Source organism: Equus caballus, chromosome 25 (assembly GCF_041296265.1).
Source record: "Equus caballus isolate H_3958 breed thoroughbred chromosome 25, TB-T2T, whole genome shotgun sequence".
NCBI classification, from domain to species: domain Eukaryota; kingdom Metazoa; phylum Chordata; class Mammalia; order Perissodactyla; family Equidae; genus Equus; species Equus caballus.
The window spans coordinates 40,605,622-40,631,132 of record NC_091708.1 but is presented as its reverse complement, the minus strand read 5'-3'; the positions used below and the strand labels follow the sequence as shown (position 1 = coordinate 40,631,132).

General features: G+C 58.2%; 1 long non-coding RNA gene across 1 annotated transcript in view; it reads right to left on the bottom strand.

The window, feature by feature from the left end:
* The window catches only part of LOC111770611 (uncharacterized), a 31,070-nt gene extending 5,774 nt beyond the window's left edge, over positions 1-25,296 (bottom strand). Inside the window, exons 1-2 of the long non-coding RNA XR_011432688.1 lie at positions 19,070-25,296; positions 5,200-13,311 (exon numbers count right to left, since the gene is read on the bottom strand). This is a non-coding gene — a long non-coding RNA (uncharacterized lncRNA). The remainder of the gene's footprint in view (positions 1-5,199; positions 13,312-19,069) is intronic.
* Between the last annotated feature and the right edge of the window lie 215 nt (positions 25,297-25,511).

Here is a 25,511-nt window from a genome sequence, read left to right as displayed (position 1 = left end):
TGGAGCTTTTAACCGCTTGTACTCTGTGGCCTGATTGCCCCACCAATTAACCGATTGATTAACTGATTGACTGATTACCTGCCGCGGCCCCGCTCCCGCCCGGCCTCCCAGGGAGCCCCCTCCCGCCCCCACTGCTGGGTCCACGTGCCTCGGAAATCCCACCCCAGGTGCGCCCCCACCTGCCCTCGGGCAGGGGGCGTGGCCGTGGGCGTGGCTCCCCGCCGCCCCCGCCCTCGCTCGCTGAGCCCGCGCGTTAATCCGCAGCCCCCGCGGCCCCGCCAATCCCCCGCCGGTTGCCGGGGAAACGACCTCTCCCCTCGGATCGTTGGAAGGGCTCCCCCATCCCGGGGTCCCCTCCTCCGGGCCTCGCGTCCTCCTGCCTTGGGACCGGCGGGCGTGAGCTGGGGTCCCCGGATAGGAGAGACTGGGGGGCACAGAGGCATCACAGACGGACAGACAGCGAGACAGCGAGACAGCGAGACAGAGAGAGACGCACGGGGAGGGAACGACTCAGGCAGGAGGGAGAGTGGAGGCGGAGAAAAGAGAGACAGACACGAAAACACCCCCGCCCCCACCACCGCAGCGGGCAGAGAGACGGTCCCAGCCCTATACAGAGACAGGGAGAGACAGAGACACAGAGATGGGGTAGTGAGGGGGGGCCCCACAGAGAAAGACGAGGGCCAGCAAGGGGGAGAGAGTCAGGAGGGGGCGAACTTGGGAAAATAAATATTTATAAATTGAGAATTTCTAAATTCTTTCTGTATTTCCGTAGTAAATTATTCATCTGTGTATCTCCCTCTCTCCTCTCTGCTCAGGGAGCTGCCAAGGGGGGTGTCCCGTTCCGTGCACCCCCTCTCCGTCTTCCCCCTCCCCCTTCCTGCCCCTCCTCCATCTCTCCCCTACCCCCTTCTCCCCTCCCCCCTCCGCTCTCTTCCTAATCCTCTCCTTCCTGTCCCCCGCTCCTCCTCTTCCCTGTTCCTGCTTCCCATCGCCCCCTCCCTCTTTTGCTGAGGCTGGAGCTGGGCACTGGGGGCCGCGAGGAGGGGCCGCCGCCCGGAGGTGACGGGCTGCCACGCTCTCGGTTTCCTCCCTGCCTTAAATAAGAATAATCGGCTAAGTCAGCGGGGCTGGGATTAAAAAAACACTCGTCGCTGGCAGTCTGGCACCCCCAACCGGGACCACGGAAATCTTCCTCCAGAGGACTGGGGACGTTGGCGTTGGGGGGAAGATAGGAGCTGGGTGGGGAGCGGCTGGGCCCAGGATGGCCGGGGCTGGAGCCAGAAGCCCACGGAACTTCTGTTTCCCACGGGACTAGGACAAGCCCCTCAGCTTGCTGAACTTCAGTTTCCCCCTCAGTGGGGTGGGACCAGGGACCAAGCTCCTGTTCTCTAGGGCCAAACCCGCTCTCAAAGCTGTCAGGGAGTCCGGAAGGTTTGAAGGCCTCTGACCAATGCCCACAGCTTATCAGGCACAAAGGAGGATGGCCGAGGGAACAAGTCATACAGGTACCATGTGGGTCCCTACAGTCACGCAAGGAGAGGGGAGAAGCACGCCCAGCCCCCTGGTCACAGTGTGTCAGGTGAAAAAGCCACAGCCACTGTCACCTGTGGCCTTGAGTAGAGTGCGTCAGTTTCCTCTTCTGCACACTGGGCCTGTGACGCCTCCCTCCCCTTGACCAAGGACAAGGGTCCTCCCCCTGCAACCTGCTAAAGGGTGCACACATGTCAGGGTCTGAGTGGCACTTGTTCCCTGCTCTGTGTCGCCCGTGTCCAACTCCCCCACCCCCAGCCCCCATGTAGCCTCCAGGTTGCCCAACTAAACAGCAGCAGGAGGGGAGGCCAGAAGCTCTTCTCTGGGAGCAGGGAGTGGTCAGAACCAGAGAAGCAGGGCGGGGCAGCCCTGACCTCCTGAGCAAACCTTTGAGGGCGTCTATGTCCTTTCTCTGCTTGCGATGCTGCAGGTGGAAAGTGGCTCCACTCCACCGGCCTGCCCCTTCTGGGCTCTGAGGCCCGGGGGTCAGGTCCCGGGTTTGAGCCCTGACCCGGCTTTTTGACCTTAGCCCAGTCCAGTTCCCGTCTGGGATGAGAGTTCCAAGGTTCCTTTTGGCCCCCACCTGCTTGGGATCCTTATTATTGTTACTAACCCCACAAGCGCTACTGATCTGTTACTCACAAGCTGCCCGGCATGCTGGAGCCGCCAGCTCCTTGCGTCCTCCCACATCCCTCTGTCCGGGGCCCAGAGAGGCAGCCCCATTTTACAGATGAGGACACTGAGGCTCTGAGCCAGGACTCGCCCCAGGTCAGGCGGCCGGCCGGTGGCTGATGGGGGTTCTGGCCCGGTCTGGCTTTGGCTACACGGATGTCCTACGAGGGTGTCCTCGCTCAGCTCCTCGTGCTTCCCACAGGAACATCCTAGGCCACGTCACTGCCACCTGGCAGGAAGGCGGGCCCTCGGAGTCAGGGCTGTCCCAGCTTAGTGAGCTCAGGCCCTCCAGGAGCCTCAGAAACGCCAGTCCCTGATCTGAAGACTTCTCTTCTTTCCGTGTTTTTACATAAGCCCAGTGAGAAATCTGTTGGGAAAATGACTCTCCCCTCCCGGTATATCTATCTGCCACCTCTACTTCCTACAGCCAGTGACACCCTGGCTGGCCTAAAGCAGTGGCTTTCAAGCCTGTGTAGACCCCAGGGGGCCTTGGGGGCGGGGGTGAAGAGGGCCAGGTGAGTGGGCCCTCAGCTGTCACCCGCTTGGCGCAGTATCGATCACTAAGATTTATTTTGAGAAAGAATAAGGCACACGGTTGAGACAGGAAGGTGGGTGTAAAAAACCCAGTTTGAAACCCACTGTTGTGACTCATTAGGAGCCGTTTGGGTCAGTGGATTGCAGCTTCCTGAAGTGCCCCCCTTACGCAACTTCCCGCCAGCCACCACCCCAAGCGCGAACAAAAACAGAAGCTCAACTTAGGGAGGGCTCTGGGAGGACTCGCCAGGCCCAGAACGCTTCACAGGGTCATTGCCTTCAGTCCCCAAAATGGGCCCGCCAAGTGGATGCTGCTGTACCCACAGTGTGGATGAGGAAGCTGGGGCCCAGAGACCTTAACTAATTTGCCCAAGGTCACACAGCCAGTACGAGGCTCACCTAGGACACTCTTGGGTCTGTCTGACTCCGAAACCATGCTCCTGACAACCACCACCCTCCCCTGAGGATGCAGCACAGTCACCTACTGCGTGCCATCGGCTCTCACTCACCATCAGTGTCAAGCTGTCCCCAGGGGTTTCTTTGGGCCCCTGGGGGGGAGGACTCACAGACGCTCGAGAACAGATCTGAGAACAGGTCTGAGGAGTGGCTGCCGGAGACAGCCATGGTGTCTGAGCAGAGCTGCCCATGCTGTGGGCACAGCCATGCCCTCCACGCACACTCCCCCCCTCAGCCAGGGGCCCCTGCTGCCCCCACGGGGAGTGACAGCTGTGTTTGCCACTCCCCAGTGGATGTTGTCCCCAAAGTGCCAGAGCCCTGTGTCTCCAACAGGCCCCAAAGCAGGGTCCTGAGGGTCCCCATCGTCCCACTCCCTTACATCTCCCCCTCACGTCTGTGCTGGGCTGGGTTCTGGAGCCAGCGCCACCAGGCCACCCCCAAGTCATGCCTCATCCCAGGGAAATCAGGCCAGGCCACTGCGGCCCCTTCTTCCCGAGAGGTGAAGGGCCCCCCAGGAGGAGGGCCCGATGGAAACCGCCTGGGGTTGTCCAACCACCCAGGCCCAGGCCAGCGTCAGCTCTGCGCTTACAAAGTCAGTGTTGCCGACAGTGGGTGGCGGTGGGAGAGAGGACACAGCAGAGAGACACCAACTTGCCTTTCCACAAGCTGGAGACACACACCGGCCTGGGTTTCAGCCTCTCGGTGTCCGGCAGGTGAGGGGTGAGATTCCTGCTCCCTGAGTGTGAGCGAGTGGGTGGAATCTCTTTGGAGGTGGGGAAACCATTTTCACCAGTTAGCTGGTGCCGGCCCTGCAGGGTCTGCTCCCTGGAGCTGGAACAGCAGCTTCCAACCTGGGAGCAGAAGCAGCAGCAGAGGCCCAGGCAAAGGTGTGGGCAGTGATGGCACTGGAGGGGAGGGAACTCATGTCTGGTGATTCATACACCCCACCTTTAGGGAGAAAGGTAGAGATTTTCCTTATCATTACCATTAGAGTGGGTGGTTAGAAATGTTTAGAATAAAATTCTAAATTACTTATTTATTTTTTATTTTTCTGCAGGAGAAGATTTGCCCTAAGCTAACATCTGTTGCCAATCTTCCTCCTTTTTTCTTCCTCTCCACCCCCTCAAAGCCCCGGTACATAGTTGTGGATAGCTGTAAGTCTCTCTGGTTCTTCAGTGTCAGCCACCGCCACAGCATGGCTACTGACAGACAAGTGGTGTGGTTTGGCACCCGGGAACCGAACTGGGGCCACCAAAGCAGAGTGTGCTGAACTTTAACCACTAGGCTGTCAGGGCTGGCTCAAAACATTAAATGTTTAGAATCTGCAGAAGGACAGGCAACCAAACGTTAACCATAGTCATCTGTGGGTGAGGGGCGTTGGTGATTTTCATCTTCTTGCTTGTGGTTTCCAGTGTTGCTTGAATTTATTTATTTATTTTACAATGAAGGTGTATCGTCTTTTTCCAGGAACAAAAGGGACGTTACCCCAAAAAGAAAGAAAATTTGAAAATCAATGAGACTAACGGTGGTCAAAAACCGAGATGCTCTTGCAAAGAGATGGAGCAGAGATGAAAACAACAAAGGAGAAAAGTAACAGGCGGATGGTTCTGCCACTGGAGGAGCCGAAGCACTAGACGCGAGGAAGGGAAGACGAGTTTCAGAAACTCGCCAAAAGAAAGCTCTGGGGGGAACATGAGAGCCTTTGAGAGGGACCAGTAAAGAAAGGATCCGTGAGGTGTCCAGCAGGGAGCTGGGATCCTGGAACCCAAGAGGACTCCACCCAGGCTGGGACTGGGGTTCAAACGCTGCTTGCTGGGCAGCTTCAGGCAAGTGAATCAACCTCTCTGGAACTCGGGGTTTGCTATCTATAAAATGGGCACAGCAAGAGTGGCAGGTCCTGAGAAGGAGAGGAGATCTAGCATCAGAGTCGAGATGGCGAGGGCATCCCTCTTCCTGCTTCCCCTCTTTGGTGTCCCATCTGGAAACCCCCTGGGGCGGAGGACTCACCCTGGTCCCCGAAACTCACTCGGCTCCATTAGCAACACTTCTTAAAAGCTCCTTCTGACCCTGGAGCAGCCCCTGCCGCTGGAAAGCTGTCAGACTGCTCGCTGCACCTGCCCTCTGACCAAGCGATTCCATTTTTAGGAATTTACACCACAGAAACACTTACATGGGTGACAAGGGAAAACGTGCAGGAAATTCATTGCATCACTGTTTATAATAGCAGAACTTTGCAAACGGCCTGGACACCCATCGGGGGCACTGATTACGTACAGGTGGAGGCACCGCCAGGTGGGAGAGCAAGAGGCTGGACAGACCCCCGCCGGCTTCTTCAAGGAGTGGCCGAGAACAACTGTATGTCCACAAGGCACGTCAACACCCCTGCTTGTAAACCGGCCGTTAGCGCGGCTCACCGTGGCTGCTCTGGGAAGGAGCGGGGGGCTTGGGTAGGAGGGGGAGTCATTCCAGCCTCAAACCCTTTTCTCTCTGACTCAGTTCACTGTGAGCATGTCCTGGAGACAGCTGTCCACTGGCCTTCGTCCCACTCGCATGGTGAGAAGAAACTTCCGGGGCTTACCCATGGTTCTCCTCTCCGTCTCAGGCGTGGGGTGAAGCCATGTGACTGGTGCTGGCCAGTGGAGTGTGGGAGGCAGGGACGTGATGCTCTTTCCCTGCCTCGGGAACCCAGAGATGGAGGCGCCACCAGCGGGAGGCAGCCTGGATCCCTGGGCCTTCGCGTGGAGGGCAGTTGCCCTGGAGAAGCTCCTGGACCCACGGCAGACTTTGCTGGATGCAGAACAGACTTGTGCTGTGTGAGACACTGCGATGTGGGGCTCGCTTGTTACGCAGCACAACCGAGCCTTGCTCACCGATACAGACGTGGAAAACCACATTCTGGTTCAAGGGAAGCCCAGAGACCTTGGACAAGTCTCTTGACTCCTCCAGGCCTCAGTTTCCCCAGGTGTACTGTCAGGCAAGGGGTCTTTTCTCCTCTGACTAGGGCCTGTGCTGCTCCTGTTCCCAAACCCCACACGCCTGGGGCATATCTGCCAGGACTAAGGACTGCTGGGTGCTGAGTGCTTCCTGGACGCCGGCCTCCGCTGGACCACCTTGCAGGCATCATGGAATCCTCGCAGTGGCCCCAGAGGGAGGCACCATCATCATCCCCATTACCCCGTGAGGAAACTCAGGCTCCGGGAGGGGAGGACACTTGCCCGGGAATACGGCATCTGTGATTCTTAACTGCTCTAATGACAACTCCCATCTGATATTTTAATTTATTTCTTGTAAATGCAACTTAAAAGAAAGCCCACTGTTGACAACTTGAGAGAACTTAGAATACGATTTTTTTTAAATTTGCCATCGTAACCATTTTTAAGCGTACAGTTCAGTGGCATAACGTACAGTCACATTCTTGTGCAACCATCACCACCATCCGTCTCCAGAACTCTTTCTGTGTGTGTGAGGAAGACTGGCCCTGAGCTAACTTCTGTTGCCAATCTTCCTCTTTTTGCTCGAGGAAGATTGTCGCTGAGCTAACATCTGTGCCCATCTTCCTCTATTTTATGTGGGATGCCAACACAGCATGGCTTAATGAACGGTGCCAGGTCCACATCCGGGATCTGAACCCAGGAACCCCAGCCGCAGAACGGAGCACACGGACTTAAGCACTACGCTGTGGGGCCAGCCCTTCCAGAACTCTTTTTATCTTGAGAAACTCTGTACCCATTAAACAAAGCTCTCCATCCTGCCCCTCCCCCCCGCCCTCACAGCCCAGGTCTTGGCATCCAACCTTCTCCTTTGTTCTCCTCTCTGTGAGTTTGCCCATTCTGAGTACCTAATATAAGTGGAATCATACAGTATTTGTCCTTTTGTGTCGGGCTTATTTCACTTAGCACGTGTCCTCAAGGTTCACCCGTCCTGAAGCGAGTGTCAGAATTTCCTTCCTTTTTGAGGCTGACTGGTACTCCGCTGTAATGTATACTCTACACCACGTTTTGTTGGTCCCTTCATCTGTTGATGGACTGTTGGGTGACTCCCCCCCTTTGGGCTATTGTGAATGATGCTGCAGTGAACACGGGCGCGCATATAGCTTTCAATTCTTTTGGATACATACCCAAAAGTGGAATTGCTGGATCATATGGTGATTCTATTTTTAATTTTTTGGAGAAACTCCATACTGTTTTCCGTAGCGGCTGCACCATTTGACATTCCCACCAACACTGTACGAGTTCCCAATTTCTCCACATCCTCGCCAACACTTGTTACTTTCTGGGTTTTGACAGTAGCCATCCTAACAGGCGAGAGGTGGGGTCTCACTGTGGTTTTGGTTTGCGTTTCCCTGATGATCAACAAGGGAAGCAGGATTTTTTAAATGCCACCGGTGAGTCTAGAGTGGTGCAGACACCTAGGTCTGTTTCCACGGGAGGGAGCAGGGGCCGGGGTGCTGTGTTACTCGGGGGGGATGCTGTAGCCGCAGCTCAAAGTCCTCGGCTCCCAAACAGGTGACTGGGCCTGTGCTCCTGGGGCTGCAGTGTGACCTGTGCCCCAGCGGACAGGCTGGGATCCCAACTTCTCCAGAACCTCAGCTGCCGTGGGATGTTGCAAGCCCAACTTCCCCCGCTGGGCCTGAGGAGGAACTGAGCTGGGCCTTTCCAGCCCCAGCTGACCCTGTGACTGTCAGTTCCCACCCAGGCCTGGGACACTGAGCAGAGAGGACGCGGCCCCACAGCGCAGCAGGAAGTGGGGTGATCTGCACACCCCCTGGCCTTCCACTTCCGGACAAGGGCAGCTTTGTGTGTGGGATGCGAGCAGGGACTTAGGATCCAGACAGACTCAGTCCGAGTTCCATCTTTGCCGTTCACCAGCTGTGTGGCCTTAGATAAGTCACTTCCCCTCCCAGCCCCCCCGTTTTCTCATCTGTAAAACGGCTGAAATGGTGCTTGGCGCATGGTCAGCGCTCACGAAGCACTGCGTATAATCACCAACATCATCATCCTCCTCCTTCTCATCAACATCAAGAAGCATGACCAGGTCACGCCTGTGTCAAACAGTCCATGGCTCCCCATTGCTGGCAGGAAAAAGTCTACCACACTCTTATGGGCTCGTGGGCACTGTCTGGACTGGCCCCTGCTGACATGTCCAACCTCTTCTTCCCTCACTGGTCACATTCCAGTCACCTGGGCTGCCTCCTGTTCCACAAACACCCAACACTTTTTTCTGCCACAGGCCCTCTGCACATGCTCTTCCTCCTGCCTGAAATGCGCTTCTTCCTGGACATTCCAGCCCCGGTCCACATGGGCGCCCTGGGCCCTCACAGCCCTAAATGCTCGAACGGTGCCTACAGGCGCTCACAGTACTGAATTGTGAAATTATTGGAGCAACGTCAGCCTCCCCACAAGAGCTCTGTGAGGCCAGGTTCACACTCCCTGTCACAGTGCAAGGACCAAGGACAGGGCTGACCCGGGAGCCCCCAGAATGTGAGTCATGTTGACTGACTGATTCCCAGAATCTCCCTGATTTTGGAAACTCAGATTCTTTTCAACAAAGACAATCCATTACTTATATAACCAAATAAGCTTCAACTTTCATACCTCTGTAAGACTTTTCCACGCATTGAATGAACAAATCTGAGAAAACCCTCAGCTACCTCCCGTGTCCTAATTTTTCAGCTCAGAAAAACATGGTCACGGCGCTCTGAGCAGCTGCCCACGGTTCCCGCTGTGCCTCTCGCAGCCCAGCCTCGGGCCGTCCCTCCTTCAGCACACACCGAGCCTCCTGCCGGTCCGCCGGTCACCCCTGGCTTGGGGCTAAACACCGACCGTGAGTAATGGCAGGTTGCAGAGGGCCGCGCAGACGCATTTTCAGCCCCGTCAGCAAGATCAGCGAGAGCCGTGGTGGCCCCGGGCCCAGGGCTGGGTCCTGACTCAGCCAGTCCACACACAGCAGCCCCCTTGCCCCCAACCAGCTAGGGAGCGAAGGTGCAGACTCCAAGGGGGCCACCGACTGGAGTCCCCGCCAGATATGTCACAAAGCCCATGCCTTTGTGGAGGCCGCCACCTGCCACTTGTCTGTTTCGACAGCTATTTGCAGAGCGAATGTGTGTGCGGCCGGCCGGGGTGCGGGAGGCCCAGCGCAGACCCAGTGCCGCCCTCCTGCAGCAGGGGCAGGTGAGAACAAGAATTACACAGTCATCACTTCCAGGGAGACCCAGGGCTCCACTCTCCCCTGGGCTCACCACCCTCGGGCCTCTGGGTGGCGGGGCTGGCTTTACAGGACGCTTCAGAGGCCCCCAGGGGAGCAGGGGTTCAGAGGGGCCGCGTTGATGTCCACTCACAGCGGTTCTCATGGAAAGGACTTTCTTGCCGTGCTGACGCCAATAGGCTCCAGTGACAATCGCTCTCAGCACTGTGGGTGCCGGGATGGTGGCTCAGGCCAGCTCAGGAAGGGGACACCCTGAGGAGGCCTGAAGAAGGGGGACTGTCCCAAGACGTAGGCGAGGCGAGGGAGGGCATGGGACTTGGGTCCCTGTCTGGGTGGGCTCCATGGACACCGGGGTGCAGGAGCCCCACCAGAGAAGACCTGAGCCTGGAGAAGGAGCTCGGCCTGGGCAGGGGAGGGGTCCCGAGATGCTCCCAGACATCAGAGGGGTGCTGAGCACCCCATTTCAAGGTTCTCATGGGGCTCACATTCCTGTGGGGGAGACGACAGTGGACAGAAGGAAACAAACAAACACCTATGTGGGAGGGGAGAGGTGGGGAGTCGGGGGAAGGGGCAGGGAAGGGGGGAGGAGGGCAGGGAGGGGGGAGACTCCAGGAGAGATGGCTCATGGCACTCCAGGGCGGGGTGAACCTGAGAGATGGGAAGAAGGGTAGGGGTGGGAGAGGCAGGAGGGGTGAGGGTGGAGGTGGGAGAGAGAAGGGGTGGGGGTGGGGGAGGGAAGAGGGTGGGGAGGAGGAGCATTTTATGAATGGACATATGCTAGTCTGGATCGCCACACTCATGCACACATGCACACACATGTACACACAGGGAGAGCTTCCTGGGGGAGCTGCGCGCCCCTCGTTTCCTGCCCAGAGTTCTCAGGCAACAGGCTACACCCCATCCCCCATAACCAAGTCCTCCTCATGGCTGCAGACCTTTAGGGGTGCCTCAGTCTTCTCAAGTCCCCAGCCCCCGTCCTACCCCCGTTCTGCAGCTGAAGCAGCACAGGCTTCCCTGGAGAGGGGAGCAGGTTCGGGTAGGGGTGGGGGAGACAGGAGGCCCAAACCCCACGGGGATGGGAGCCCGCAGGGAAATTCGCATGCCAGCTGCCAGTATGGCGGTCTCAGCTGCTGCCACCTCGATGCACACGCTCACTGACACACACGTGTGTGCACGGACACACAATCCCAGCCTCACACACACACTGACACATACACACCACACAAACGTGGAACTCGGGTCCCCAGCGGGCCTGAGCTGTCTGCTCCAGAAGCCCCCTCTCTAGGCTGGCGCCCCCTCTGTGAAACGTTTCCGTCCTCACAGGACCCTCCAGGCTGCCCCCAGCTACCCCGTCCGTCACCTGAAATCCTCAGAAATTAGGAAAGATTCCATTAAAACTACACCTCAAATTTTAGGCCTAAATAATATTTTGAAAATTTGGGGCTCAGTCCTCAGGCCCCATCTGATGCGGGCTTATGTGATGCAGGCTCAGTCTGAGTCAGGCAGGTGGGGGCAGGTGGGATGGGGGAGCATGGGTTGTGTGTTGGGGGGTTAGTCTGGGCACATTCCGCGCCCGCCCCACCCCCCATAGCTGGGAGCACACCCCACAGAGCTGGAGATGGCTGAGGGCTGCGCGGCGTCAAGGATGTGGTTCTGGGAGTGCATCCCCCCACCTCCCTCTGCAACTCTCCCCAAGGACCTTACTCTTGCGAGCCTCAGTTTCCCTATCTGTACAATGGGTGTGATGTACCTCCTAGGGCAACCGTGAGAGTTAAGTGACATCACACCTATAAAGTTATAAGCTCTGGAAGCCCAACGAAATAAGTGGGGGTGCGATGGACACACGCAGCGGCCTCCTGGCGGATGGGGCCGAAAAGAACCCGCATTTTCCTTCTTTCTGCGCTGAGGCTGCGCTTCCCGAGGAAGCAGTCGGCTTCTCCGGAGCAAAGCCGCTCCCTCCGCCGGAGGTGACAGGGGTCTCAGGGGGCTGGGCCACCTCCTGCGCGACTGCCACCGAGGAAAACACGGAATGCTCTCCTCCCGGCTCAGGTTTCCTGACCCCGCCCCAACCCACAACAATTTTGCATATATTTAAATCTCCTCTGTGGTTTCCAGTCTTGAGCCCCCCTCTCCCCAGCCTCCGGAAAAGAGAAAGAAATTAGAAAAGCCCGTCATTTGTCTCCGTCCCGGCCCCATCTATCAGGCCTCCCAGCGCCGGGCCGGGACGGCCGCGTGCGCGGCGGCGGCGGCGGCGGGTATTTGCATACATATTAAACGGAGCCGTAAAAATGCAGACATGCAAACCGCGTGGACGCTCCTCGCGCGCAGCCTGCCAGGAAATCAATCTTCTGCCGTCTTAAAGGAAACCTGCTCCGGAGGAGGTGGCAGGCCGCGCTGCCCGCATCCCCGGGGCGGGAGGCTGCGTGTGGAGAGAGGTCCTCTGTCCGTCTGTCAGGGGACCCAGCTGGCTTGGGGGTCCTTCCGACCACGGCCTCTGTGGAGCCCCTGGACAGGGAGCCAGGGGGCGCGGAGCCGGCTGCGCTCCCTAGAGTCAGAGGCTTGGCCCCTCTGAGCTCCCTGCACCCGGTGGTAGTGATGACCGCACAGCCCTCGCGGACCCGCGGGGTGCTGGAGATTTTTCCCTCACTCTGGGCCTCTGGGGCTTAAGCGGCTAACCCCAGGTGGCCCCGGCCCTCTCTACAGAGCTTGGATCCCAAGCCGGGGGCAGAGGAGATTGGCCAAGAGCACAGGCTCTGGAGGCAGGTGGCCTGAGTTCAAAGTCAGGTTCCACTCTTTGCAAACTGTGTGACCTTGAGCAAGTGCATCAACCTCTCTGTTTCCTAAAAAATTGGGGATCAATATACCCTCCTCTTAGGCTGTTGTTGGATTAAAGTAGGTCAGTGATTGCCTGGCACGCAGTAAGGACTCAGTAAATGGGGGCAGAGCAGAGTGTAGGAGGGCCCTTGGTGTTACTGGCGTGGTTCTCCAGGTTAAAATCTCTCTATGTCGCAGGGCTTGGCCGGCCACTCCCCCTGCGAGCCCCCTCACCTGTAAATGGGGTATTCTCACAGGAGCTTCCAGCCCACGAGGATCACCTACCCCGCCCTCCAGACATGGCCCAGGAGCTCCACTGTGGTTCCAGCGAGATGCGGCCAAGGCGGCACCTCTGAGGGCTCCCATCCCATCATCCTTTGCAGCTCAGGCAAAGCCCAGGGCCGGGAGGGGGGCACCCGGAGCATGCCCCGAATGGGCTGAACATCTGTGGGACCAGGAAGGGCAAGTGGCCCGGAGCCTCGGCAGAACCAGACCATGCTGCCCGCTCCACCCCCCCCCCCACTCTGAATTCCACTCTCCAGATGGGGAAACTGAGGCTCAGAAAGAGGTGCTGCAGCCACGAAGCTTGAAGGTGGTGGAACCGGGATTCGAATCGGGTTGCCAACATAGATGGAGCTCCTTCTGCAGCGGAGGGGAATGCTGCTCCCCACCCCCGCCCCCCATAGGTGTGTGCCCAGAGAGGGAAATCCGCTCTGTGCCCAGGCTCAGCCTAGGATTTGTGGTACTTGGGGGCCATGAAGGTCCTTCCTTGAAGGGAACCAGAAGGAGGAAGGGTGGTCTTTCCAGAAGCCGCTGGAGTCTGGCCTTCATTATTCACTCCACGCTCCTGGAGGCAAGGAATGGAGGTGACCAGTGTCCCCAGGACACGCAGGGCAGGGGGCAGTGCTGGGGTGGGGGTGGGGGGGGCAGGTGTGCCCAGCCTGAAGAGAGCTGGCATCCTCTCTGAAACTCTAGGCTTGATTGAGCAGCCAGCCAGGGCTGGGGGCCTTTGCCTTCAGGTGGGAGAAGCTCCCTGTGATCCGGAGCTTCTCATCTGAGTGGCAGCATGACCTCCAAGCTGCATCGAGCTGTGTCCTGGAGCTACGGGAACAAAAAGGCTGAATCAGGGTGTGGCCCAGTTCGCTGGGCCTCCCTGTGTGACCTTGGGCAAAGACCCTGCCCTCTCTGGGCCAAGCTGGCAGAGCTGCCTGCACTCCTTCTCTGCCTCTCCCCGGAAGCCCCTCCCTCCACCCCTGGCCTCTGCTCTCTGAGCCTCCCTCTGCAGGCCCCAGAGCACAGGCCGCCCCCACTGCCCGGCAGGCGGCGGGTGGAGGAAGCCGGCAGGGCGGGAAAAGGCGGGAGGGGCGGGAGTTACAGGAACCGGCTGGGCCTGGGCGATTGCTCAACTGGGGAGCCTGGCCCGCGGCCCCCCCAGGCCCCCACTTCCAGCAGCCCGCCCTCCCCCCGCCCTGCGCTGCATTGCAAACATTCCTCCCCAACCTCCGTTGCTGCGGAAGGGAACTGCCGCAGACACAGCACGAGGCCCAGAAACGCTTAACCCCTTCCCTCCTTCCAGGCAGCGGCCCGAGGACGGCTGTGCGCTGGCCACCGGGCTTTCTAGGCCCCGAGTGACCCGCAGGGGAATGGCTGGCGGCCCCAGCTGGCCTCTGGTTGCCAACTTGGACCAACAGGCTGCAGGTCGTGCGCACACAGTCTCCAGGCCTGGATTTGCTCAGCAGAGCTTTCCAGAGCTGCCCCTGGGGGCCGGGCCTACGCCGGGTACGAGGCATGAAAATCCCACAGCCCGCGCTCCAGATACACTGGCAATCTGAGATCACCGCCATGAGCAGTGATGCGAAGGAGAAGGATGGTGTGAGCCTGAGCAAGAACTCAAGGCGCAGTTAGGCAGGGAGGGCTTCCTGGAGGAAGTGACATTTAGCCAGCCTTAAGAGGAGAGAGCGAGGATTCCAGGCAGAGGAGAGCAAGCGTGAGGCTCTAGAGAGAAGACAGAAGTGGACACGGTCTAGTCTGTGTGTCTGGAGGAGAGAGGGTGAGGGGTGGAGAGCCCCCAGGAGGGAGAGCTTGGCCTGTGCCGGGCCCCAGAAGGCCCTGGGACACTCCCAGGCTTGGACTGTCTTTGAGGGCAGTGAGGAGCCACGGAAGGGTTTCACCTGGGGAATCACATGGTCCAGTCTAGCTCGAGGCACTGAAATTCCCTGGAGAGAAAAACAGAACCTTGACGGAGAGGGAGCCAGCGTGTTTTCAGGGACAAACCAGATCTGCTCTAAGACAGAGCACCCAAACCACGCCAAAGTGCCACCAACAGGAGGCCTTTCAAATGGCAGCCTGGCAGCTGGGCCTGGCCTGGGGTCTCCTGAGGCTGGGAGGGCCACTCTGAGCTCCACCATTCCCAGGCCAGCTGGAGGCAGCAGGCGGGCTCCTGTCCCGGGCTGGGGTCTGCCCCCCCCACACCCCAGAGGCCACTCTGCAGACAGCCGGAGCTCAATAAATGCAGCAGTTAGAGCGTTGAAGTTAGAAGGGGCTGAGAGATCATTGGGCCCACTGCCTCCTCACTTCACAGAGGAAGAAGCAGCCCCAGAGGCAGCAAGGCCGGCTGAGGCTTCCAGTGCAGGTGGAGGGGCAGCGCTGGGCCGGCCCCGTGGGTGTGCCCGGTCCGGGGGCCGAGGGGCATGCATCTGAGATGCCCACGGCGCGTGGCCCGAGAGGAGGCCCAGCCCACTGTGACCTTGGCACCCACAGAGGAGACCCCAGAACCTCTGAGGACCCTCAACCCAAGCCCCCTTCTGGTCTCCCTCTCTCATGGGCCTTCACAGAGGCTGAAAGAACCAGAGATTCAAATCCAGAAAACCAGGAACCGTTTGGAAACGGACGGTCGCTGAACCTAGCTGGCGGAGGGAGTCCGCGTCTCTGCCCCCTCAGAGCGTGAAGGAATGAGCCAAGGGACAAAGTAAGTTAGCGGAAACTTCTGGACTGTATTCTTTCGCTGGAGAACGTTTCCTTTTCTTTCTCCTCCTTCTTTTTTAAATGAGGTATTACTCAGAACACCAACATACCAGCGGTTAAACGGAGCTGCCCGATTGGAGAGGAAAGGGGTGGTCTGGGTCCACCCCGTACACACCCACGTGGGCGCCGGGCCCTCCTGGCCAGCCCCGGGCTCCTCCAAACCCACTGAGGGCCAGCAGGCCAGCCCAGCCGCAGATGTTAGGGATGGGGAAACCGAGGTCCTGGGAGGTGGAGGCACTCGCCCAGAGTCACACAGCTCTGAGGGATGGAGCCAAGTGCCCCCAGGCCAGCCTGGCCCCAAGGACCCGCCTTGAGCACCTACAGCCCAAACACCTCCATGGGCCCGGGCCCAGGCTGCAGGATGGGGGCGCAGGTCTGCGTCCTGCTTTCCAAGGGTCGTCTCCTGGCCTGGCCTTTGGCTGGGACTCCCCAGGTCCTGCTCAGCGGCTGCGAGCTGAGAGGGCAAAACACGCCAAGGACGCTCCCTCTGTTGAAATTGTGCCCCGACAGGACAGGAAGGGGCCTGGCCGGCTCCACGGCCGCACATGCCCCCAGCAGAAGGGGGGCTGGGTTCCTTCCAGGTCCCAGGGGTCACCCTGCAGGATCCCTGGGCAGCAGCCGATGGGTCCATTCTTGGTCATAAGCGTGACCGAGCCTCCTTCCAGGCAATGGCATTTCTACAAGAGTTCTTCGAACCTGGGGGCCACCACCTCTATGACCCACCATCAGCTCGGCCATGAAAAAGCATTCCGGAACCTTCTGAATCCTCATCATGACGGGAGGAGTTCGCCATCATCACCCCATTTTACAGAAGGGAAACTGAGGACCATGAAGTCACTTGCCTGGGTCACACAGCGAGTAACAGACATGGGCAGGCCCGGGACGCACCAGGTGCACGCTCCTCACCCCCGGGCCTCACGGCCTCCCAGCCTGGGGATGTGACCACTTGTCACAGCAACGAGGCTCCATAAAGCAAAGATCCCCCCGGCTCGCCCTGACTCCTCGTCTGCGACTGTCCATGAAATAAAGCTTTCATCTCCCCTATTATCTGTTTATCTTCAGCATCTAACCCACCCCAGTTTGCTCTCCACTCCAATCTCCAGCTGGGCTCACCTGGGCCAGGAGTTTGTCTCTGAACTTCCAGAAGGCAGAGCTGCTGGTGTGGCTGTAGCCGTTATCAGGAAAAAAATCTCATTTTATGCATTTCATAGAATGAGTGGCCTGATTTGGAAATATTGGTGGAAGCTACTGCTTGGGGACAAGGATTGTGCAGCGGCCGTGATGTCTGGGAGGCACCTGGCATGGGGTGAGCGCTCCCCCAAAGGGGCTGGATGATTGTTATTGCTGCTGTTCCCTGGGGCTGGGCGTGGCTGATAAGTCCCAGACCTCTTCTTCCCGCCTTCACAGCACAGGTGAGCAGCTTCAGTCCTCACTCACCAACTGGCACTAAAGGGTAAGAAACCAGCTGGGGGATGAGGCAAGTTATCCGTCCTTGTCCTGAGTCATGGTTACCTTGGTAGTCAGCCTGCAAGATGTTCTCCGATGATTCCTGCCTCCTGTGTTCACACCTCTCTGGCTCCTCCCACAACGAACAGGGCTGCCCTGGGTGAGCAATAGGACACCGCAGAAATGACTGCAGGGACCATCCAAGGCTGGGTCACAGAAGGCACGGTGGCTTCCGTCTTGCTCTCTTGCATTGCTCTGGGGGAAACCAGCCGCCATATAGTGAAGAGACTCAAGTGGCCCCACAGAGAGGTCCCTGTGGCGAGGAACCGAGGCCTCTGACAATGGCAAGCGCCACCTTGCCAGCCCTGCGAGGGCACCGTCTTTGAAGCCCGTCCTCCAGCTCCAGTCAAGCCGTCAGATGATGGCAGCCCCAGCCGACCCCTTGACTTCAACCTCCAAAGAGACCAGGAGCCGGAACCAGCCAGTGACACCACTTCTGAATTCCTGACCCACAGAAACTCTGAGATAATAGATGCTTATTGTTCTAAGCCACTAAGTTTGGGGTGATTTGTTACACAGCAGGAGGTAACTAATACAGGAACAGGGAGAGCTTTTAGCTACCAGGGCCTTTCATTGACTGGCTTCCCAAAGTGTAGTCCTTGGAATACTGATCGCAGGCTATGCTCTGGAAAACCACGGCCCATGAGTGTGAGCAGACTGTGCACTTCAGTCTCTTACTCGAGAGTCTCAGTGCTCCTTGGTACATCAAGCACAGGCCCCGCTGGGCAACGAAGCCCAGCGTTCTCCTAACCCAGCATTTCCCAGGAGTCTCTGTGGAACTCTGGCCTCACCGCCTCAGAGCACTCTGGGAAACACAGGCAAACCATCATGGCAGCAGGCTCCTCGGGCACATTAAACAATTGTGCCCATTTATGAAAACAAAAACACTCCCAGCCTGATATTCAGAGTGTGGCCTGAGGGGTGGATACACAGACAGGACGGCCGCCTCCCCCAGCACACAGTCCCTCTGGCCTCTTTTTCCAGTTGTGGGGCCGCTTTGCCCTGGGTCCCCTCTGGTCCCACCGGTCTTACAATCAACGGTATTGATCAGGGCTCCGGGCCAGTGTCTGGCGGTGGACCTCAGCCTATTTGGGGACCATTTTGGACTCAGATTTTCGTTCCCAAACTCTGTAGCTCCAGCTCATCAGCTCGCAGCCCACCGGCACGTGGGCCACGCTGTGCCCTTGGACTCTGCACTCCCCGTGCTGGCGGCATCCTCGGTACCCCGGCCTCAGAGCTGGGCATCTCTGGGTGGGAATGCAACCGTGGTCTTAAAACACGAACCGCTGGAAAATAGCGTCTGATGGAGAAAAATTCCTTTCACAGGCAACTTTTCAAGAGCAAATCCACCCCCTTCACTGAGGGAAGGCTGCGCTCAGAAAACCACATTCTTTTAGGCCCCTGGGGCTGCATGGGGGTGGGAACGAGATCTTTCTACACGCTAGGAGGCAGAGGTCTTTTCTTTTGTTGAAAACATAATTTCACCCTCACGTTGCTTCATCTTTCCCAGCAGGGACGGTCTGGGGCTCTGGGGCCTGTCTGGAGCCATCACTTCCAGACACCAAGTGGCCTGCCCTCCTCCCTCGGGCCAGAGGCCCTGGTGTGGCCACCTTGCCGCTCGGAGCGTGGCCCCGCTGGCCCAGCATCCGCCTCACCTGGGAGCCCCTGCCCCGGCCCGCTGCCTCAGAATCTGCCCCTTGAACAAGATCCTCAAGTGATCTGGGGGTTATTCAAGCTGGGGAGGGATCGGATGCACCCCAGAACTGCTGTCTCAAGATGTCCTCAGCCTGCCTGCCAACGGGCTGCCCTGCCCGCCCTCCTTATTCCCCTCCCAGGCTCTCTGTCCCATCACAGACTTCTCAGGGGTTCCAAGCGGAATTTCCCGAGACCCATTTTCATGTGCGTTCTACACACCTCTGTGCCCCCTTTTCTCACCGAAATCCAGTGAGATGATGAGGGTGTGAGGGGGTAGGACGTCAGGAGACCCGGACAAGAGGTAATGACAACAGTAAAGACACCCAGCCCTTACAGGGGGCTCACAACCCAGGAGGGAGGCAATGAGGCCCAGAGGTTCAGAGAGGAGAAGCCATCTACCCAAGGTCACACAGCCAATAAATGGAAGAGTCAGGATGACCCCACAGCCACCGAGCTCTCCCCTGACACCCTGCCACATGGGACTTCCTTGATGGGGAAAGGGGAGTGGCTTCAGGGACTGTCAACTGGCTTAGCCCAGTGGTTCCCAATCTGGGGTTCCCTGGGGGGCCCTCAAAGGCCCTCTGCGGGGCTCCAAGCTATCTACAGCCTCCCGAAACCCCCGATGGTCACGCACCTTTACTGCTGGCCAGGCCACCACGGGCTACCTGCGACATCAGGCTTCTTCGCTCTAACTGGGATTATCTCCACCCACTGTGCCCGTTCAGAGTCTCTGGGGCTGATGGCAGCTGAGCAAGCATCATCGTTGTCCTTGACTAACCCCAAATGAGAAAGCTTACATTACTTCACACACACAGTTTGTTTGTTGGCCAAACATGGGCCTTGGGGCAAGTAACAGCAGGAGGGGCTTTTCTGGTGGGAACGTAGAGAGGAATTAGCTTAGAAATGGGAGTTCCTGAAGGGAGGGCATTTGTCTCCATTATTTTTCAGTGGCGGCAACTGCTTCTTATACTTTCTTTAAAATGAAGTAAGTACTTCCCCACCCCCACAAAGCCTGGTGCCTGCACCGCCCTGGGAGGCAAAGGGGGGGTGGCTGGCTGGGCACACAGCCCAGGTCTTCACTAGCTGCTCCTTGTACCACCTTCTCCACAAAAGCTGACCTTGAGGACGACGTGTGGGCTCTTGTTTGCAGGTTTTCAGCGAAGCCGAGTGGAAACCAACCACAGCCATGCTTGAATTTCTTGTAGGAACCTGCACCGAGACGGGGCGTGGACCTCTCCCTGCGGCCTCCACTCCGCTCTGCACCTTCCTTCGACTTCAGGCACGTCCGAGTGCACACGTGGGGCTGGGGTGCGGCTTCTCTTGCTCCTTCTAGCCAGACCCTCCCCTCCACCCCTCCCATCTCCACCACTCCCCCCTCCACCCCACACCCACAGGAGGTTTGAGGCCCTGGAGCTTTTGGTCAGGAGCGTGCAGAGGCTCAAGGCCAGGCCTCGGAAGGCTGATGGATGCCGGGGGCTCACAACCAACTTCCAACTTCACTCCTGGACACGCTTCGTCCATCTGGAGACATCTCGTTGGTGGGGAGGACCCCAGAGCTCATGACCACTGGAAAGTGTCCTCCCATCCGGGACTAGAAGTCACCTTTGGGGACAGGATTGGGGAGGAGAAGCACAGTCGCTTCTTAAAAATGAGTCTCATGTGTCTGAGTAGCAGGAGCTGGACACCCTGGTCCAGAGGCCCCACGACCGTGGACTAGAACGGGTGAAGGTCAAGGACAATGAAGGTCAAGCCAACTAGATTTCAAATACAGCTCAAGAGGAGTCCACTGTGAGATATAAAAAACGCACCATCCATCAGCCACAGTAAAGGGCCTAGAACTCTGATGTCGACACACCAAGGAGGGGACATCTTTTTTATGCGCGGAAGGATTCTTCTGGTGCTAACATCTGTTGCCCATCTTCCTGTCTTCCTCTTTTCTTTTTTTTCTTCTTCTCCCCAAAGCCCCCCAGTATGGCTGTGTATCGTAGTTGTAAATCCTTCTAGTTCTCTGTGTGAGCTGCTACCACAGCATGGCAACTAACAGACGGTGGTGTGGTTCCACACCACGGAAATGAACCCAGGGTGCAGGCGTGAGAGAGCCAAACTTTAGCCACTAGACCTTCAGGGCTGGCTCGAGGGGACTTTTGTAAGTCAAGGTCCTGTGGGGATCTTTCCAGTGACTCTTTAGGGTGTGGATCAACTACACCACGTGTTGTCTCTGCTCTGTGGATGTGTCCCCATCTCCTAGGAGACATACCTCCTCCAGGGCAGGAACCACCTCTGGTTCATCTTTGCACCCTGAGAGCTCACTGGGTACCCTGCAGGCAGGACCCAAAGTCCCTATGGGGTGTCTTCCCCACCACGCTGAGCCCCTGCTGGAAGCAGGACTTCACTCTGTTCATCAGCAAAACAGGGGGCCGGGGCCAAAGCCAGGCTCATTGGTTTCTCACTGAGTTTCTCACCATGCCTAGCGTGCAGGACACGCCCACAAGCGGGGGATCACCATCCTTCCCAGGGCTGATTGCAACACTGGGTATGTGGCGGGCGCTCAGGTACTGGTTGGTGTCCAGACAGGTTTTCTTTAAACCAACATTTCTTAAAGTATAGGGATAAAAATCATATATTATTTGTGCAAAATGTGGTTTGTTTTCTTTTTTAAGAGAAAGCTTGACTTCCTTCTCCCCACCTATAGCCAGGAATCGAGATAGATACTTCCCATGCATGCCCATTTTACAGATGAGGAAGCCAAGGCTCAGAGAGGTCAAGTGAGGTCCCCAAAGTCACTCAGTGGCAGAACCAAGCTCTTAACCATTAGGATCTTGGGTTTATAGCCCTTGGCCTCTCTGGGACGTTTGCTTAAAGCCCCAGAACGAGGGGCCCTATCACAGAGATAAGCAACAGTGATCAACTGCACATATGAATTAACTGGGTCATGGTCACATAGTAAAGGCACATCCACTTGAAAGATTTCTCTGAGTGGGACCCAATGTGACAAGGAAGGAAAATTGAATCAGATCACACGAAAAAACCGGGCAACTCCGGGAGAGTGTGACCTGCCCAAGACGGAGCTAACTCTGGCCAACTCTCCTCTGATTTCCCAGGAAGCAAGGAAAAGGTGAGGAGAGGGCAGGGTCCGTTCAGAAGCCTCTCAGGTTTTAGTACAAGGCCTGAGAACCCTGGGTGGGGGTGGGGTGGGGGGATTCGTGCTCTGTGTCTTTCTTCAGGGGTCTCAGAGAGGGTCTCTGAAGCAGCTGTGAGAGGTGGTGACTAGAATCTGGGCTCTGGAGCCACAGAAACCTGGGGTTCTCTCCTGGCAAGCTGTGCGACCTCCCTGACCTTCTGTCTCTTCATCTGAAATGTGTCCAGCAAAGCTTTACTGTCCAGGTGCTCTCTGTGGAGCAGGTGCTGGGTGCCGAGGACTCAGCAATGCCTGGGGGAGACCAGAGTGGAGCCTTCACCAACCTCACTGCCTAACGGGAGGCAGCAAATGTGGAGACAAACCAATTCTGAGACCCGCTGGAAAGAAAGAACACAGAGAGGAGAAGCATCTCTAGCCCAGGCTGGTGGGGAGGCTCCGAGGGTGCAGCCACGTCAAGGCTGAGCCCAGCACCGAGCTCGGGGCGGGCATGCGGTCAGGGACAGCTGCTTTTGTTGCTGCTATTATTACTGTAACCTGAATAAAACCGGGCCCAGTCTCATCACCATGTCACATTCAAAAGAAACACCAGTGTGACACCCTCAAATCCTTGAAAAGCAGTTTAAATCTTCCAGAAATCTCTCAAATACACCCCAAAGGGGAGTCCCTCTGCACACCACACACACAAGCCTTCTCGAGACTCTGCATCAGCGTGTCTTCCCTCCACCTCCTTCATTTCATCCTCTCGGAGAGGCAGGGCTGCTGGGCCTGGCCGTGGGGGATGGGGCATTGGGCAGGCCAGGCTCTGCCCTCACCAGCCATGTTGCTTAACTGCTCTGTGCCTCAGTTTCCTCATCTGCAAAACCTGGATAACAATAGCACGCCTTCGAGGAGTCACGAGTGGTTGTGGGCACTCAGTGAGGTAAGGGCTCTAAGTGGTCAAGATAAGCATTCACCACGAGGCCACCCAAGTGGGAACTCTTGTGATTTCCTTCCACTGCCCTTTGCATCTCGCCCCAGTGAGGAGCTCCAGCAGGGTCTCTGGTCCCTCGGTCTGGGCTTTCTAGGTCCTGGTACAACACAGCAGCTCCACCCACCACCCCACCCAGCCCAGTGCTGGCAGGCACACTCTGAAACTCCCTCTTCCTTAGGAGTCACACACAGGGGCAGCCTCCCCTGGGCATCACCTTAGACTGTCAGTGCTCAGAGGGCAGGGCCGGGTGTTCCCTGATGCACTGGGGAAAGACAGCTCCTCACCAACCAAGGCCACCGCTTGCCCCACGCCTGCGCAGCAAAGCACAAGGTGGTTCCCACATCCTCCTGGCTCCCCAGGCCACAGGGTAGGCCGTGCATCAGGGACCGGGCTGTCTCCCTTCCCGAGGGGCCCTGGGCCAGGGCCTTGCCAGGCGTGGGGCCCTGCCCTCACAGGGCTCACAGTCCTGCATGCAAGGCAGATAATCGGGGCCTGAGTAGGAGGTGAGACAGCCGGGGCCAGCAGGAAAGGGCCTGCAGAGGAGTCAGGGAGGGCTTCCCAGAGGAAGAGGCCCTGAAGGGAAGGGCTGGAATCAGAGGGAGGGAAGGAGTTCCAGGCAGAGGCCACAGACCAGGCAAAGGCCTGGAGGGGAGAAAGCAGTGGGCTCAAGAAGCCGCACGTTCTCTCTGACCTCCTACAACAGGTGCAGTTCACCGAGCACTGTCACCGACACCCCCAGAGGTCAGAGGGCAGGAGTCCTTAGCCCCAGTTCACAGATGGGGAGACCAGCTCTAAGAGAGAAAGCGACAATTCCTGGCTGGGACTAGAGCCCGCCTCTTCTGACTCCTGGCTCAGGTGAGAGAATCAGCAGACTGGGTCTGCGGCACCCCTGGCATCTGCTGAGCGCCCAGGCGGGCCTGCTATCATCACCCCCATTTTACAGATGAAGAAACTGAGGCCGAGGGAGACCACAACATCCCTCTAGTCTTGCGGTGCTTGTCTATCTCTGGGGATGGGACGAGCCTGAGGCGCCGAGATGCCCTCCCCAGGCCGGGCAGGAAACAGCCAGGAGCGGGGTGACTTGGGGTGAAGGAAGGAGGGGAGCGGGGACGGCTGGCGGAAGCCCACACCAGGCAGGGAAAGGCGGAGGAATGTGGGTGGGGTTGGGGTGCGCCTCTCCAGGAGGCCGGCCTGGAAGGGCCCCAGGGCCCCAGGCAGCCCCCTCACTCCCTCGGGGTGAGACCCTGACTTCCCGGAAGACACCGCCCCCCAGCTGGGCGGGGAGAAGGACACTACCTCCGGCCGCCCAATCAGACGCACGCCCAGTCTGATGGGGGAGGCAGCCGGGGCGGAGGGCGCCCAGGGCCCTCCCGGAGGCGCCCCGGGACCTGCCCCGACTCGGCGGCCCACCGCCCCGCCGCCCACCCCCAGCCTCATTAGCGCCGACGCCCGTCGTCCTCCCCTCGGCTTCCGGTGGCTCCAGAATTTAAAGGTTAAATCCTAACCTCGTCTCAGCAGTTTCTCCCGGCTTTGCCTACCCAGCGCCAGTTGCTGGTAATTATATGCATCTCCGAGCAGCCAATCAGCTGTCAGACTGACAGATACTGATCTTTTCGTTTTATTTTTAGCTCTGTGCTTCCCCCTCTAGTTGCAAAAAAAAATTCTGTTTGTTCTGTATGCTGCTGCCTGGCTCCCAGCTCTGCAGCCGGCTCTCATCTCCGCCAGCCAGGCGGGAGCAGGAAGCCGGAGGGGCTGGAGCGTCCTGTCCTTCCAGAAAGGGGGGAACAAAGCCCCGGCTGCCCCCCAGGTGCAGCCCCCCAGGGCTGCGGTGGGAAGGTCAGGAGGCAGGTGCTGCCTGCACAGGCGCCTTTGGAGGCTAAGGGAGCCCGATGGGAGCTCGGCTTGGCCTTGCGGCCACGCAGGGGAGGGAAGCGAGTCATCGCAGCGGCTGGAGGGTGGGAGACAGAGACAGAGACAGAGAGACAGCTGGAGAGAGAGACATACCGGAGCAGTGAGAAACCTAGACTGAAAAGAGGAAAGAGAAGGGAGTGGAAGGAAAAAGACAAGCTCTGGCCCCTAGAAAAATTCTCCCCCCGAATGAAACAAAAATTCTGTTCTGGGCGAGCACTCGACTGGGAGTCCGGAGGGGGCTTTCCAGCCAGGTATGCAGGGCATGAAGGATGAGTGAAATACTCTTCAGAGTCCTTTTGTGGGTCATTCTGGAAGGTTCTATGGACCTCCCTGGAGGTACCAGGAGGCCAGCAGGTGTGGGGGCCCAGCTGGTAGGAGGCCCCTGTTCACGCAGGCTCTCTGGAAGGAGAGGAGAAATCTGAGGGCCAGGCAAGTGCTTAGGGCCCAGAGTCTCCCAGATAGCCGAGGGAGGGAAACGACTGTGAAGTTTTCTCCCATCATCACAGCACTCTACAGTTGGCAAAGCACTCCCCCTTGCCCCGAGAGCCTCCATTTCTTCCCCATGGTGAGCCCCAGGAGGAAGTGACATAGGGATCCGGAGGCCTGGCCCGTCACCTCCGTCCTGATTGACCCTGGCGGGAAGGGAGGCAGTGTAGCATAATGGTTTGGGCTTTGCAGCACCACCATCGAGGGTTCAAGCCCAGGGCTGCTGTTTACCACCTCTGTGAGCCCGAGCGAACGCCCTGAGCTCTCTGGGCCCAGTGCCTCCATCTGGAAGGTAGGCCCGAGAGCCACCCCAGCTCACAGATTGCCCTAGGGAGTAAAGTCACACTGTACGGGGCTCCTCACAGCCCCAGCACCCACAGGGCCCAGCCCAGCGCACCTGTGAGCAGGTATTAACGTCTCCGCTTTGCGGATGGGGAAACTGAGGTTCATGTGACTCGTACTTGGCAGAACTGGGACTAGAACCCCCCCCCCCCCCCCCCCCCACTTCTTGGCTTCCTTTTCTCTGACACCACAGATGGCGCGCTGAGAAAAAAGAGAGAAGAGAGCAGG